Consider the following 17,698-nt stretch of genomic DNA (forward strand, 5'->3'; position numbering starts at 1 on the left):
AACTTGCCCAAAGGTTAAATAGCTTCTCCCTAGAACAGAAAATGAAAAACTGTGAGAAATTAGGACTCAGACTTTTAGAAAGAGCTTCCATGTAATTGGATGAATGATTTGTCTTTCTATGCCTATTTCAGCTGTAGAAAATTATGATGTCTTCTATAAAAATCACATTTATGAAATACGCAACATGTTTGCTAAGCAACAAAAAGGAAATATGTAATATTTCCACTCCTTTTAAAGCCTTGCAGTATTGGAGATCACTGTTCTTCAATGACGGCATGATGTGGGACTTCTAAGAAAGTTTTGCAAAGTCTTCTCATCAAAACTCTCTCGTAGGTAAAATATCAAATCCAAAAGTAGGTCTAGTTTAAGTGAGAATAAGTTGTACACTTTTCTTAAAATTTGACCTTGCCTAGTCTATGATTATGTTCATTGGCAACAAAATTAGGTTCCTCTGGAGCCTTTTATTATTTTTCTTATTTTGCTCTAAGGATAGCTCAGCTGTACTTTTGGAACGATGGGTGAAGAGAAATTAGGCAAATACAAAGGTATTTTTCTTTCTTCTATTTTTAAAGACCAATTTTGCATTGTATCTTAGTGTACCAGGGTCTTGGTCGTGAGCCATTTACTTCACAATGAAAATAATGGCATTTATAGATCATAATTAGCTCTGAATTGTAGTCGGCCTGGAGAACTCAGCAAAGGTGTACATGGATTGGCTTGAGAGAAGGCGTTGGGGGAGCCACCTTGTGGCTGGAAGACGACCCAGCAGCCTCCAGGACTTGCTATGTTCAAAGTAGAAAGGAATGGAGATGAGGCTAGAAACCAGAGATAAATCAGAAATATCAATCACTAAATATTTGTGGAAAGTGGTAAGGGATATAAATAGAATCTATAACTACAATAACACTGAAGCTGTAGTTGTAAATATACATTATCCTCTTTAATATGACATAGAGTAGATTGAGAACTGAGAAATTATTAAGACCCCCACACAAAAAAATTGGAAGAAAGAATGAAAACATTTAAGTTAAAATTATGTTCATTTTGTAATTCAATAAAGAAATCCCAGAGACATATTTTTAAATTTAATGTTGTTTTCTAAAGCACAGAAAAAGCCCCACAGACATCTGTTTGCATACATTGTGTGTCAGGCAACATCAGATCTGAATGGAATTTATCTAAATTTTATATGCATGGCTTGATGTAAATTGAAATAAATTGTACAGCATACTCTGTGTGGACATATTGGTTTTTCCATCGCTGCTTGAACTTTTAACCCCAGGGCCTGAGCCGGTCACACGTTGACCTGTCTGAACTCTGCTGGTAGATCCAAGTGTGGAAGGCTGACCTTGCATCCATGGCAACCATAAAGTAGGGTCCATGACTCTTCTCTCCTTTCTCTCTCTTTTCTCCACACTCCAAACAAAACAAAACAAAACAAATTAGTATATTCTCGCACAGTCAGTCAGTGTAATCTCGGAATAGTTTTACCAAAATGCATTTTGCCCCTAACCTAAGCTCTAAGCAAAGCTTTTCCAGCTTGCTTGTCAGATGTTAATGAAACTTTGAAATGAAAGCCTTTATAAAAGTTAATGGAAAAGACCCCTTCCTGGGACACATTCAGTTTGCTTGTCTACTATTATAATAAAATATACTTCACATACTCATATATTAAGTAATGTTGCTATAGGTATGTTAGACATACAGATGAAAATTATACTTGTCTGGGAATTCAACATAATCCTCTGTGGGTGGATTAAAAAAATACTTACACAAGGTTTTACCACTACCTACAAAATCCCTATCAGATCTAATATTTTCCAGTGTCATGGAATGATGTATCCGAAAGGAGTAATAAGCATTAGGGATCTAATTTCTCTATTATAGGTTGTAGTTTCCATTTTAATGAAGGTACTTTTACACTTTTGGTTTAATTTAGATGACCTTTAAATTCATGTACCAAAAATTATCACTTTCACAATCTTGATGGTAGTCTAAAGGTGTTATTGATTCATTCTAAAATTGAAATTCTGTTCATAGGATGTATTTGTGGTTCTTCATTTACTAATGCAAGAAGCATTTGTTGAATACCTACTATGGTAAATAACTTCAACTAAGTACTATGGGTGATTTTTTTAAAAAAGGTGTGTAACTGGTTATAAGGAATTACAGTTTTGTTGCAAGATAGGTTATATTATTTAGAAAGAGAAAAACTAGAGAACAATTAGACAGCAGTGACAAATGCATAATTGTTTAAAATTGTGTACCACCTGACAAGGAAATGTGGCGTAATGGAGTGACCAACTGGGAGTGGATTTAATGAAGTAAGACCTCTTATGAACAAAGCCTTGAAAAAGGTGGTTGTCCAGGACCACTAAGTAGACATTCTAGGTGTGGGAGGTTTCATAGAATAAGCAAAATCTGGGGTTGTGTTGGTAATGTACAAGAGTTAATAAAGAAAAAAAATGACCAGAGAAAATGGGATATGATATACTGGGAATAACAAGCATCTTTGAATGCTCATGGACTAATCTGCCATCTTTTCAGATCCTGGGGTCTCTATACATACTTCAGTTATTTGTTTCTGAAGGTTTTGCAGCAACAAAAATTTTTAACACATTTGTCAGATTTGAGTTGTAGAGGCCACTATTATCCTTTTTTAGAAAGAATGAAGAAAATTTTAACTTCTAGAAGCTTTATGTATAACCTGAAAATCTCAAATGTTCCACAACTTGTCTTTGGGCAACTACAGGTAACAGGATTGATAGGAGAAGAGTCTGGTGAAACTAAAGTTTTCATTTAGAGAGCCCATGAGGTAGTTTAAAAACAGCAACAAAAAAGCCACAAGAGTATTTTTTTTTGGTCAGGCCATATTGAAAATAAAAAAGGCAATATAATGTAAGCAAGAATCAGGAAATTCTCCCAGTCTGCCCCTAGCAAATTCTATGAACTTGTGAAGTTACTTTATCTCTGTAGACCAGAGGTTCTTCATGTGTAATAATAAAAATATCTCACATTTACTGAATCCTTACTTTATAGCAGGCACTAGTGTTCTAAACACTTTCATTTAATTCTCACAACAACCCTATCAGATAAGTACCATTATTGTTCCCAGTTTACAGAACTGGAACTCAGGGAACAGGAAACTGAGGCACTCCATCTTTTCCAGGATCACTCCCAGCTAATCTAGCTTTAGACTTTATGTCCTTCAGCCACTAGACCAGAGGTCAGTAAGCATTTTCTATAAAGGGCCAGATAGTATTTTAGGCTTTGTGGTCCATACAGTCTCAAGAGCAGCAAATGCGCAAATATATCATAGTGTGCAAGTGGCCTTAGACAATATGTAGATGGATGATTGTGGCTGTGTTCCATTAAAACTTTTATTATAGGCCATGTGCAGTGGCTCACACCTGTCATTCCAGCACTTTGGGAGGCCAAGGTGGGAGGATCACTTGAGTACAGGGGGTTGAGGCTGCAGTGTGCCATGATTGCACCACTGCACTCCAGCAGCCTGGTCAACGAAGTGAGACCCTGTCTCTTTAAAAGTAAACAAATAAATAACAACAACAACAAAAAAAAAACTTGACACTGACACTTGAATTCCATATAATTTTCACATGTCAAGATGTGATTTTCCTCCAACCATTTAGAAATATAAAAATCATTTTAAGCTTCTAAGACCTACAAAAAATGGTGTAGGTGAGATTTTGCCCAAGTCATAGTTTGACAACCCCTGCACTATACTATATTGCCTCTCAATATACAGAATAAGGAGTTGAACCTGATGGTCTCTAGTTCATTACTACTATTAAAGAAAAAAATTTTCTCAGTCAGAATGGATTTTATTAAAAAGACAAAAGATAACAGATATTGGTGAGAATGCAGAGTAAAGGGAACTCTTTTTGTTAAAGAAATTTTTTAATTCAATGACTTCCTAGCTCCAATGGCAGGGTTACTACATTGAATTCAATACTATGTAACTAAGAATTGAAACCTGCCTTGGAAAACAAGACTTTCCATAACTTGTCTTTGGAAAAGAAATACTACATCTAAAGTATCTCAGAAAGATGAATAATTACTTCTGTTTAGTTCATATTTTGAGAAAGATGTTTCATTATATCCTTTAAAAAGCCACTTTATGTTAATGGCTGTTCCTATCAGGTTGTGTTCCTCATGTTTAGTCTGAGTCTCTTGTGATGCAGCAGAAGCCCATTAGCTCTAATTTTTAGAAGTGGAGATGAGCTTGTCTCTGTCATCTACACAATTCTACACTACCTTCTATAACTTCTACATCACCTCCTGCAGCTGAAGATAAGAATTTCCCATCATTCTCCCACACTTTTATTCTTTGCTTATCTACATTGCTTTCTGTTCTTCCAGCTATTATTGTAACTTTCAAAGGAATCTACTCCAAAATGTCTTTATCCTTTTGTATGATAGAACCAGGAATTAGACAGGTTAGAGACTTCCTTTCCTTATCTGTATTTAAAAGTTGGATTTTCCAAAAATGCATATACAAAAATGTCTGTAAGTGTCATTAGTACATAAAATAAGTGTTTTTTATAGAGGTCCATATGCTTAATTTATAGTTACTTTAGTTGTATAATACTTTGGTATTACATTAGACGTTGCAAATCATCTCTTCTTTTAAAATCAAGTAATGTAGCTGATTGTGAATTTAAAACTCTTTCATTTTTTCTTTTAGCTTTAAAATTCACAGCCATTCCCAAGTTTACTTGTTTCCTTAGTGTCTATTGAGGTGATGTGATAAAAACAAAATATAAAATCTCATACATATTATGATGTTTCTGTGTATAATCCCCAGTTATAACCTTAGCATTCATACTCCTGAATAGTCTAGTGAGCTGTATGCCTTAGGGCTTCCCAAACATTAACAATTTATTTCATAGGTAGCAAGAAAATATCCCCTTATTATCTAGCAACCTTCTATGTGTCCTAGGTATGATAAATTCAGAGGACTGTATTTCATCTTGGAAATGCCCATTGGAGTCAAATTTTTGAAAGTTTTTCCCCAAGCCTGTGTATTCTACAGATATTTTGTCAGAAAACTAATATTTTGCACATATATAGTTTTCTGACATAAGATGGTTCTATAGCCACAAAAATTGAGGAGCCTGAAGGAAAGCAGTCCCTTTAAAGTCTGCCTCCTTTATGTGTGTTCAATATGGTCTTAGCATACTCACTCAACAACTTTGGTCATAGAGCTGTAGTGAGACCAGGTGAATAAAGTGCTTCTTAAGAGTAAAATGCTCATCTATTTATATTTCCAAGATTACTGAGTAGTATTTGATGAATTGCATAGGCACTAAGGTAAAAGACTATTCATAGTTTATTTGAAGTGGTTGAGATGAGAAATGATTTGAACTAGAATATCTAGGGATAGAGAGCCTTCAAAAGAGAAAACCATACTGTGACCAGGAAACTCCCTTCCCTACCACAGTATCACAGGACAGTGGCCTTGGAATGCTCATCACCTGCTAACGTCTTAGCATAACCAGAAAGCAAATTTAAAGTTGCTTGTGAAGTAAGACTCTCCAATATTTCTTTGGCCAAGTTTGCTGCCTTTAAAGACCTTTATTTTGAGAACAATCTATTCAGTGACTAAGCTAGTCAATGTTTTTGTCTTGTTTTTTCGCTTTGTACTTGTTTATATATTATTTTTGCAGCATTTCATTGATCTTTAAAACTTAAATTTCAACTTTTAAATTTGAGCAATTCTACATTTTAAGATAAAGTTTAAAGTATATAATTGCCCAAAACACAGCTCACTCTTTTAAAATTATTATTCCCTGTGATTTGACTTCTTCAAATCACTACTAGTCTTGTATGGAAATTCTGTGTTTACAAATCTCTATCCCTCACTGAACTCTGGCTTTTTGCAGCCCTAGCACAACGCCTGTCACCAGGTAAGTGCTCCCAGAGTGTTTGTTGACCTAAACTGTTGAACCGAATAGTGACAAAGAGGATGGATTTTAACTGGGCATTAGAATGCACCACAGAAACTCATGGATTCTTTGTATTTTTGGTGGTTAGGCCCATTCTAAAGGAATGCTACAAGTAAACAACTATAATAAGCCAGTATTGACTTCCTTGGGCATTTCATGTTGCTTGCAATGTGGTGGACAGCAAGATAGGGTAGAGAATTGGCGGAGTAACTTCAGCATATACACATGTGAAAGAAGTTGAGTGGCACTTCAGCTGCTCCTCACCACTCTTAAAAGTTTTCCATGAAATAGAGGGGAGAAGGAAACTTCACTTCCTGTTAGTGAAATTCCATAGCAATATAAGACACCCAAGAGCAACATAGTAGTACAAAAGTCCCTACATCTCATTGATTATCTTTAAGTGTTCGGATTTGAAGTAAGAATATGTGTTCTTCTACCCTCTGCAGAAAAAAAAATCGTATTTATTAAAGATGTTCTATCAATATATTATTATAGTAGTGATTGGCTCAATTCCTGGATATGGTTTAGTATATATCATATCAGCCACCTGAAGCACTTTCTGGGAAAATGCTCAAGAAATATAGGCTATCAAATAATATAAAAAGTGGTTTATGTTTGGGTCAGTGGGAGACTCACTTGATAAGTTTGGCTAATTAGCATGTTTTGAATTCATTTTTAAGTTGTTGATCACTACCATTGATCATTATGATACGCTATTTTATGTTGGATTATTTATTGTTGGTTTCCTATAATCTCAACAGAAAATCAAAATAACATAGTCTTCATTATACTTTTTGATAAATGATAATTTTTAAAAAATTTTGTTGTGTACAACTGAGGATGAGATGTTTCCTATTTCTGTAAGCTCATTAAAGAAAGCTATGTGCCCTGATGCCAGTTGTGGCATTGAGACTACTGCAAAGTTCCTAACATGGTGGAAGAAAATCAGGAGCCAGGGGACCATAAGGAAGGTCTAAGAAATGTAGATTCAGACCAGGTGCAGTGGCGCACGCCTGTAATCCCAGCACTTTGGGAGGCCAAGGTGGGTGGATCACCTGAGGTCAGGAGTTCAAGACCAGCCTGGCCAATCTGGTGAAACCCCATCTCTACTAAAAATACAAAAATTAGCTGGGCGTGGTGGTGGGTGCCTGTAATGCCAGCTACTCAGGAGGCTAAGGTAGAAGAATTGCTTGAACCCAGGAGACGGAGGTTGCAGTGAGCCGAGATCGCGCCACTGCACTCCAGCCTGGGTGACAGAGCGAGACTCCATCTCAAAAAAAAAAAGAAAGAAAGAAATCTAGATTCAATTCAAATACTCACGGAGTCTCTACCATATGCAACGCATAATGCTAGGTGCTAAAGGAATATAAAGATAGGTAATTGGGAATCTCCCTGCAAATTTATAATTTATTGGATATTGGGCTGATGGGAAGGGTCGGTGGGAATAGAGAGGAAACAAAACAAGATGATCTTTGCTCATTTTCCAAGGAGCAGTTTCAGTAGTCTACAAAAAACAAGCCTAGTTATTAGTGATCTTAGAGTGAGTGAGTACTCAGAAACTAGAGGCTGTGGGTATATGTTACCTAAAAAAAGTTGTTTGGTGAAAAGAATGAAAGGGATAAATGGTAGGAGGAGAGAGGAGCTTTTTTGTTTATTTTGTTTTAGTTTTAGGAGAGGGGAGATCTGAGCTGATTTTTCAGCATATGAGAAAGAACCAGTCTAAAAGAGAAGATAATTGATAGAATCAGGTCCTGGAAAGGTAGAAATGGGTCAGTCAATACTATACAAGAATCAGTCCTGGCTAACAGGCAGGAGACTTGTTCCTTAGAGAAAGGAGTTAAAGGATAGAAGAGAATGAAGATACAGAGATATTTTTACTTGAAGGGAGGAGAAGGCAAAGCCATTTACTAAGAGTAAAAAGCCATGGAGCAGGGACTGGCCTAGGGCTTAGGGAGACTGGAGAGTGGAAGTTTAAGGCAGCCGTTAAAGAGATGTGATAGGATTAAGAGAAAACACATTATTGTTAAGCAGTAATTAATATATACAGTGAGAACCATCTCAATCTATTCAGCAAACATTAATCATTAAATGGAGACTTCATGGAGGAGCAAAATGCTAAAAGATTCTGATCCATTTCATTTTTAGGCTCATCCCTCATAACTCTCTCTTGGTATAATACGTGGTTAATAAATATAATATAGCCTCCAGACCATGGAAAATCACATACAATCTCACACTGAGCTGTCTATCCCTTTGACACCAGGACCCAGTCCTGAAGAAGTATCACATTCACAGAAGCGCAACAAAAGTAGGAATTTCTGTCCTCAAAAATACGTGTAGCCCATTTTACAAGGCAACTTTCTTCTCCTTTTTCAAAATCCCCACAACTCCCTGGAGCCTCTCACTCTCCTGTCCCAGAACTCTCTCACAGTCCCATGCCATTCTGCCCTGTCTCTCTTAATCCTTGAAGATATGGGGTGGAGACTGCTTCTTTGCTCCCTGTCTTCTACTGTCAACCTAAGTATCTTATTCTCCACATTCTCCCCATACTGCATCACAAGGCCAAAACACTTGACTGAGAATGGCAGAGCCCTCCATGGATGATGGTGAGCCTGGGAAGGACCTGAACTAGTGAAGCCAGAAACTCTTGAGCACACAAGGGAAATAATAAGCTAGGAACGCTCATAGTTAAAAACTGTTTTCTCATAACACTGCAGCTTCATGACCTACACTTATTTTGAAGAGGATTTGAAACCATGACCTGAAATACTGAGCCTACCTTTCATCTTACCTCCTACATGTGAAACTCATGCCCCAAACCCCAGCCTCACAGGATTATTCATCATCATTCCCCAAACCCAGCCCTGTGCCTTCCACCTGGAGTGCCTTTCCCATCCTCCCATCCACCCACTCATCCTTCAAGGCCATGCTCAAACTGCCTCTTCTCTAGGTGGCTTCCTAATTGCCCCAAGTTGGACTCAACCCCTTCCTGTCTTGGATTTTACTTGATCAGTTATCATAGCTGTTACCTACCACCATTTACCTGCATTGTCTCGGCTCACTGCAACCTCCGTCTCCCGGGTTCAAGCGATTCTCCTGCCTGCATTGTATTATATACACTGGCATCTCCAAAGCATTGTGGGCTGTCAGCACATATTAGACATTCAATAAATGTTTGTCAAATTGATCCCCTAAAATGTGATTTTATGATCCAGATTTTCAAATCACACACACACACACACACATACACACATATATATTCTGTCATATCCTAAAGAACTTTCAAAGAACCTTGAGATAATAGCAGTCTACTGTTCTATACTGTGTCTTAATGTGCCACAGAGTGATAGCGTCCCCCTCTTCCCCCTTCAATGATATCTGGAGGTTTTCCTCCCTTAGACACCAGAAATACTGAAGGATGGAAAACACTATACCAGATAGATCCAAGATAAATGTTTACTTCCTTCAGTAGTCTAGCTTATGAGTATAAAGCCAAATGCTGGACAGTACATTGACACCACAAAGGCAAACAAAATAGACAGGAACTTTAGAAAAGGGAAAGGAGGCAGCCAATAAGGGCATGCTCCATTGTGTATGTTACAACTCAGGGAAGAGAAAATGGCAGCAAAACCAAATCTACGTAAGAGTTTATATCCCTTTCACTACTGAAATATGGTTTATGCTGAAATGCCAACAATCTGTGATCACCCACATGAAATGAAAATGCTCATATTTATATGGTGCTTTTCATCTAGAGAATCCCAAGGTGTTTTATAAATTATAAATATGAATGTTCCTTATGCAATGTCCCTGATATTCTCCATACACAAAATCCAGTTTCTGATGGCCAAAATCTCCCCCACGCCTGCCATACCACTGAATATTAAACATTTTTATCAGATCACAATTTTTTATCTTTACAAAAATCCACTGTATTAAAAGGTCTACAGTTTACACTATTTGTCTTCTAACATATGCTGCATCCCTCCTACCCACTTCCCTTCCCCCACTAACATGGAAAGTGAATTCAATTAGATTTAAGACAAAGAGTAATTGCACTGGAAAATAGAAAAAATATCTCATCCCATAGTGATTAAGCTCTTTACCTTACAGAAGGAGTTTAACTCTTCCATGAAAACAGGATCTCATGAAATAAATGAATACAGGGATTTGCTAAATCAAAATATAGTGTCTTGAAGCGAATTACGTAGTCATCAGGGAGCTTTTTGCTCCAAGGGAATAGTGTACTACTCAGTGTAAGATGCGTAAGAAATATAAAATAAAGTCTAAAACAGTTAAGAGTTTTTAATTTTTGTCTTTTAACTATTCTTATTTTATAGTCAGTATCTCAAAATCTGAAACTTTAAACTCTCGGATTCCTGAAAGTGAATTCAATCATCTACTTTTCTAGAATTAGGAATCCAGGGTAACCCCTTCCACATAGTCAATCAGAATCAGTCTAAGGAGAGCCTGAATTATCCATGCTACCAAAACTGCTTTGCCCGCAGCTTCTGACTAGTTGTTTGTTGACGCTCACTCTGACTTATGCAGAAAGATAATAAAATACTCTAATGTGACAGGTTCTTTATAGAAGTCTGGAAACTTTAGATGACCAATAGCTAAGGATAACATACAGAACTGTCATTTCCAATAAATATTTAAGGTGGGGAAGATGGTGTCAACTGCAAGGGAAACTTTTAAAAGGTAAACGCTGGAACATCTGGAAAGAGTCTGGAATCAAGAGGCAGGTCAAATGTGCAGGTATAGGCTGCAGTCAGCCCTGTGGGAGTGGCTGCTCAAGGTTGGAGTGCAGCAAACAGAAGAGATCTTTCTGAAAACAGGAAATAGGTTCAGGTGACTTAAACTAAGAAATCTCCCTTCTTGGACCTTTTCCCACTTATATTATTCAGGCATTTCATACCTATCAGAGTGGTTTGGCTTAAGTAAGACTGCGACTGCCAAAATTTCTGAAGCTAGCCCTGTTTTATACCTTCAATGGTCCTTTGTAATGGTAAAGTTATATAGGTCCATTCCCTTATAGGCCCTTTTGTTCTTTTTAATAACCAATAAAATAAGAACTACACATTTTTATGTCACATTTACAAAAACTCTAGCAGCTCAAGGCATAGGCTTGGTTTTGACTTTAGTTTCTCATGGCAGCGTGGCTTTTTTTCTTTTGAATAGTGCCTGAACTGAACCATATATATGTTTAATCATTGATGAGACTCTACTTTTAATTGGTTAATACCCTAAAAGGGTGGTAGGTCTGATTTAAAAGGTAAAGCAAGGGAATAAAAGTGAACACTTGTTTTAGAAGTTTTGAACTACCTATCTCACCATATGATCTTGTTTTGCCCCATTCCTAACTAAGGATGATAATATCTGTAACTATTTATAAGGTTATAAGGTCATTTATATTGTTCTTCAAGATCTGCTGGTGAAAGGCACTATATAAATAAATCTCAATGTTAGTAAATGTATATATTTACCCGTATCTACAAAACCTGTTGTACACAGGACTAATTCATTTATTTATATGTACTTAGTTTGTTACTTTTAGCAAAATTTGTGTCATGATAAATAGTTTAAAATAATTATACGTGTTAACCAAGGATTAGAGAGACTGATTTATAGGCTTAGAGGAGGCAAAAGAGTAAAATAAAACCACCATCTATTTAAGCCATGGAATCAAGTAAGTTTAGAAGTTCTTAAGTGAAATGTTTTTAGTCAGTCAACAACAGGGTAAGGCCTACCAAAAGGAGTGTCTATAAGGAAGTAACACAAGGATTTTTTTTAAATCTAGAAATATGTGAGTTAGGAAAATTAATGTCTAACTCCTTAGACAGAGAATGCTCCTTTCAAGTTTGATAAAGGTCATTTTCAGGACAGTCTAAGAGAGGTTACAGTTCAACTTCCACCAGCAGGCCTTCAGAAAAGGAAAAATGGCTTCAGTTTCTGAAGCTGTTGTGCTTTTTTTTTCCTAATTAAAGATGATAAAATGCAAATGATTACCTGTATTCTGAATATTTTATAATAATATTTTCTATTTTTCTCTGAAAAAGTGAGGAAGTTATCACTTTTTCCCAAGACTGGAATGGAGAGAATACCAGCCAACCATGATGCAGTGAATGTGTGCCAGTGTCTACTCCCAGCTGCTCACGTAAATCTTTCCTCACAGCAGGATTTGAACAAAAACTCACCACTTAATTGAATAGTTCAAATGCTACTGAGTAGGAAATTTTAGCTAGACCAGAATATTTGTAAACTTAAAGTAGATATATGTATTCTGGCAGCATATATGGTATTTTGAAACATCAAAGCAATGTTAAAGAAATCTATGTTCTTATGCCAGTCGTGGATATTACTTGTTTTAGGACTTTGAAAGTATTTGTTTTATACTATAGCTGTTTTTTTAAAACAACAACAACCACCTTGCTTCATTTTCCTTTTTATTTTTGAGCTGTTTGCAACCTATTTTCCAATAGTGAGAAACAATGCAATTAATTTTCTCCAGCGCAATCATGCATAGATTTAATAAGCATCCGAAGGTAGGATCCATCTGTAAAGTATGCGTTGCATGCTAAATTACTTCTCTTCTGTGGTTTTTTTTTTCTTTCCAAACCTTAATTAATTGAAGAAAAAAATGTTTATTAAAGTGGGAACAGGCTGGGCTCTGGCTCTCCATCTCTGGTTCAAAAGTTCATACAATTCCCTGAAGGCTCATCTGAATGTGTGTGTCTCCCTCTCACAATCTTTCTTTCTCTGCCTCTATAGTAGGGATAAATGCCTAGAAAAGGTGTATTGTTTTGTTCCCAGGATCAATTTTAATAATCTTGAGTAAACTAAGTTTTTCTATGTACAGATTTGCATATATCGTGTGTATATGCATATGATATGTTTTGCGTATATGTTTACATAATAGTATATACACATAGACACATAAATTATGTACTCATTTTCCTAATGCTTAGAATTTTAAAAAATTGGTATATTACTGTCGGTGATATCTTTAAACAGGATGTAGATGGAGACCAGGAAGTATAATTCTACAGGTGGATCTCAGACAGGAAATTAAAGGAATTATGTATGGAAAGAAGCTAGATCCTTATGGATAAATTTGGGCCAGACACAAAAATATTAAATATATCCAAATAGAGCAATGTTTACCCATAAACAGAGAAAATGGGAAAAAAAAAAAAAAGAGGAAGTGATTCACTGCTATGAGAGGCTTTGGAAACTGAAGACATTTCCTGATCTGCAGCAAGCTTTATGTGACCTAGGTGAAAAACGGCAAGCTTATTGTAAAAGAAAAAAAGTATCTTTAAAGATGGACTCAGAATTTTTTGAATCCTTTCAATTGCTTGCCTAGGATGTCATGACCCTTTTCTTTTTTCAAAGTATGACTTTTTTCTCCTTATCATATGCTACAATTTTGAGGTCCTTGCTTAAAAAAGAAAGGAAATACAAGTTGTAGTTTATGTTCAAATTACTAGTTTCTCTTTTTAGTTTAAAGTACAATAAGTCTTCTTCCTTAACACAAATAAAGTTTGCACTGTCAGTTCCAGGTTTAGACGTCTATGGAATCAGAAAGCAGTGCTGAACTTGACTGTGATCTTGCCCGATTGAAGTCAACTTCCTTTGCCCAGTTGCTTCGTGCAAAACATAGTGATCATACAAGAGTCTAGCAGAGGGCTTTCTACAGGTTGTTTCATTCTCTGCTTTAGACTTTTGTGCCTAAAACTACTGGTCTGTTAGTCATTTAAATTTTTACAAATAGCCATTTAAGTTGGGAAAAAAATAAGCAGTACCAAAAGCTATTTTACTTTGGCATAGATGCAGCCTTTGTCATGCTGGCTCTTTTTGTCACATACATGTACCATCATATACCCTTGCCATGTGTCAGATGAGCCATAGGGACATTCCTGGAAAGAATTTTAATGAATCAACATTCCATATTTTCCTCTTAAAGTAACTGTTGCTACTATATATTGACATGTCCAGATTTAGGCCACTTTTGAAAACTTGTGAGTCAAATCACATGGAGGTGATGCTGAAGTATCATCACCATGTAACAGCCATAATTGATGTCTTGGGAACTTGAAGACTATACTATGTAGGTCATGTACTGTGTAGGGCATCTATTTATGTGTATCACATGTCATAATTTCCCCACGCCCAAATTTCTGTGACTTTTGGAAGAATCTTAATAATTGCTTTCTACACAGATTTTGGTTTAGACTTCTGTGAAAACCCTGAATTGAATAGCTGTGGGTTTCACAAATTACATGCATGTAAACAACATACCTTTGAAAGGAGGATGTGCGGGCCCTTTCTCCTATATGCTTATGTCTCTGTTGTCGTAGATTGGCGTCCTTTGTGAGCTATTCAGTGACATTTCAGAACCATTTTGCTCTGCAGAAAACCCGCAGTTGTGTTTCTTTAGCTGACACTGTGGCACTTGCACTCGAAATTGCTAGTTAGAAAAAAAAATTGTTGAGGCCGGTGGCTGTAATCAGCGTTGTTGCTGTCTGTTTCCTCAGACTAATAGCAGAGAGATCCGAGTCTGAGAGTTCAAACAGAGGTTATCTTTCCCAGGTAGCATCTCGTCCAACGAGAATTTGATTTTTTTCTATAGGACTTTACTCCATTAGATTAATGAAATTTCAATGAGAGCCTGGCGCCCCCTGAAGCTTTGTTAAGAAAACAAATGGTGATTCTGTAGGTGTGACAGCTTGCTTGGAGAGTTACCAGAAGGTGAATACAGCCCCACAATCCAGGCAGCCTGGAACACATTGATCTCTATTTAAAGCACCAATCGGATTTTTGTTAATTATAAATGACTGATCTGCAGTTTTTTCCTCTCTCTCCTCTTATATGTGTGGTTCCCCCTCCTTCCCGCACTTCTAACTTCTTTGCATGCTGAGTGCAGAGCTTTCTGTTTAAAGGAACAATCATAGAGAGCAAATTATAGCAATACCCAGCAGCAATGCTGCTGTGAATGTCATTGTCAGAGCGTTCACTGTTCATCCGACAGAGGTGAGCCCTGAAGTAGATTTCAGTCTGACTCCATGTTCCCTCTTTACTTAGCTTATTCCTAAAATAAGGGATGATTTTAACAAAAAGAAAACCATAGAATCACTAGACTAGTATCATAGATGCTATCATTATTACGTTTTAAAAACTGACTTGTAAGCCTCGTACACCAATTCCGCAATACTAACTCAGAACCTCGTATGTACCAGGATATGATGTGTGACCAAGCAAGCCCATGTGGGACAACTAGGGAAATATCTAAGGGATATCCAAGGAATATCTTCAGTAAACTAAGGGAATATCTCTGATCTTAAATCTCAATTTATAGGCATTTAGGTCATTAATACACCTTTTATCATCTCTGTGGAGTAGTTTTTAAATAATGTTTAGAAGGCTTACTGAATTCAAAAACAGACACATGTATTATTCCTGATAATTGCTCACCACACATAGTTCTGAAGACCACAGAAGAACATTCCAAGCTTCTTTGTGGATCTATTTTAGTGAAAGTATCTGAGCTTTAAATGTATTTATTTATTGAATACAAAAGCACGTAATTCCTTCTAGTTATTTATAACATATACAATACATAAAGAAGTTAATTTATGCAGCTCTTGGAAAACATATTTGTAAAAATTACAGCTTAAAGATTACAGATATTAATACATTATATTGAAAACTACATAGATTTCACAATCTAACTCAAATATAGATTTTTTATGAATGGGTCTTTCTTAAGTCTGAGCCTTTAATTAAGTTTTATGCATATATTTTCAAGTTAGAAAAATGAACTCGCCCCAGTGTGCTTTTTTGAAAATTGTCTAAATAATCCACAAGAGATTGTTCTAGACCAAGAATCTTACAGTAGTTTATAGTTTGCAGTGACACTCCTCTTCAAAATCCTTTAGATTTGAAAAAGTGTTACCTCATTTATTTGCATGTTCTGAAACTTTGCTTAATTTCCTTATGAGTTGCAGTATCAGTAATTGTGTATGATAAATTCAACAGCATAAGAGTAATTCTGCCTTTAAAGCAGCAGCATGAAATGGTCAAGACCTGCAGTATAACTTACCACATCTCCCCACACCCAAAATTCAGTGACTTTCTGAAGAAGCTTGCTATTACTCTATGAACAGGTTCAAAGTCTATAATACTCATCTAAATATGAGAGGTGTTCTGACAGAACTTCCCCATAAGGTAATTATTTAATGATCTTGTAAATACTGTTGGGAAGACTAGATTTAAAGTATAATTTTGTGATGTAGTATTTTTTCCTGGTATCTTAAAATATGTATTTTTTCTTTTTATTGTTGCTTATTGTGTTTATCTCATTTTAAATTAGCAAAAGTCATGAAGGCATATTTATAAATAATTGTAACTATGACTTTTAAAATCAGATTTTGAATCAGCCAGAAAAAAAGCAATGTGTTTTTTGTTTTTTTTTTTACAAATGTTAGCACATCAGAATAGTTGTTAACATCAATGACTAAATGATTGACCAATGACAACATTAAGAAATGAGTGATCATGGCAAATTCACCAAGTTATTTTCATGAAATGCTTCCAGAGGGCTGATTTTAAATTGTTTTAATTTTATCCCTGTTGGAAGTTTTCTTCTTTTCTTTCTTTCTTCTTCTTTTTTTTTTTTTTGAATAGGCTAAACTAATGATTTTCATTAGTGTATTTGTAATTTATGTGATTTTAGTAGGTTATACCAAGGTTAAATAATTTAAAGAAATAAACCCTTATCTGATATAAGATAGCTAATGAAGTGTATTAGATACTTGCCCTATTGCTGTATGAATTGGATCTCCAAAGCTAACAACAGCTTTCTGTGGGAACACAAATCTCTATATAAATATCCAAATGTATCAAGATGTTGCAAATTTTTAAAGATATGCCATAAAAATAGATTAACGCTAGTATGCAGTCCCATTCAACTGAATTACAAAGGGATATCATGGGATTGCCAGTGACATTCACATAAATAAAAAATCAATTCTTAATGATGAGGCAGACTTGTTTTAGCGCATTACCCAGGTTAAATGAGAGCACACAAAGACATCAACTCTTATAAGACTAGTGGAATCATTGTATATTAATATGATTTAGGGAGCTACACACCTCGATGGAATAATTGTTATTATATCTATAGAGCCAGATGGCACTTGGTGTAAACAGCCATTGAGCACCTCAAACACAAGTGCGGCAGGTGATCTTTAAGATGTTCTTGCATCCTGCTCACTCATCTTATCATTGGAATCTGCGTTACTGTTTGCAGAATGATTTGATTGCCAGTAAGCAAATTTTTCAGAATGGTGCTATTGTTCACTAGCAATCTAAGAACATAGAATGTCCTCAGCAAGAGAATAGATGAAGCAGAATAGACGAGGCAGCTGTCTGGATTTGTGTGGGTTAGCACTGAATTTTTTACAAGAAAGAGAACAGAGAGAGTAATTTTTTTTTCCAGCACCAGTGGCCTCAAAATTCAGAAATTTTAAAAATTAACTCTCATATTTTCAGTGAAGTGGGCTTTAGTCATTACTATTTTCAAAGTAACCCCATGAAGGTGGCCAACAGGTATAAAAATTTGTGCTTGCAAAGTTAGAGAAATGCAAGTTCTGAGCAAAAGTTTATGATTTTGTTTTTGTTTTTGTTTAAGACAGGGTCTACTCTGTCACCCAGGCTGGAGTGCAATG

The 17,698-nt window shown here is 36.0% G+C and overlaps 1 protein-coding gene and 1 long non-coding RNA gene across 16 annotated transcripts in view; one reads left to right on the plus strand and one right to left on the minus strand.

The window, feature by feature from the left end:
• The window catches only part of SKAP1 (src kinase associated phosphoprotein 1), a 300,217-nt gene that overhangs the window by 125,004 nt on the left and 157,515 nt on the right, over nucleotides 1-17,698 (plus strand). The window lies entirely within an intron of this gene.
• LOC129470043 (uncharacterized) lies at nucleotides 919-14,439 on the minus strand. The gene is made up of 3 exons (XR_008653152.1): nucleotides 14,271-14,439; nucleotides 13,183-13,242; nucleotides 919-1,416 (listed from the first exon to the last, which is right to left on the minus strand). It is a non-coding gene; the product is annotated as an uncharacterized lncRNA (long non-coding RNA).

This window comes from Symphalangus syndactylus, chromosome 20, assembly GCF_028878055.3.
Source record: "Symphalangus syndactylus isolate Jambi chromosome 20, NHGRI_mSymSyn1-v2.1_pri, whole genome shotgun sequence".
Taxonomy (NCBI): domain Eukaryota; kingdom Metazoa; phylum Chordata; class Mammalia; order Primates; family Hylobatidae; genus Symphalangus; species Symphalangus syndactylus.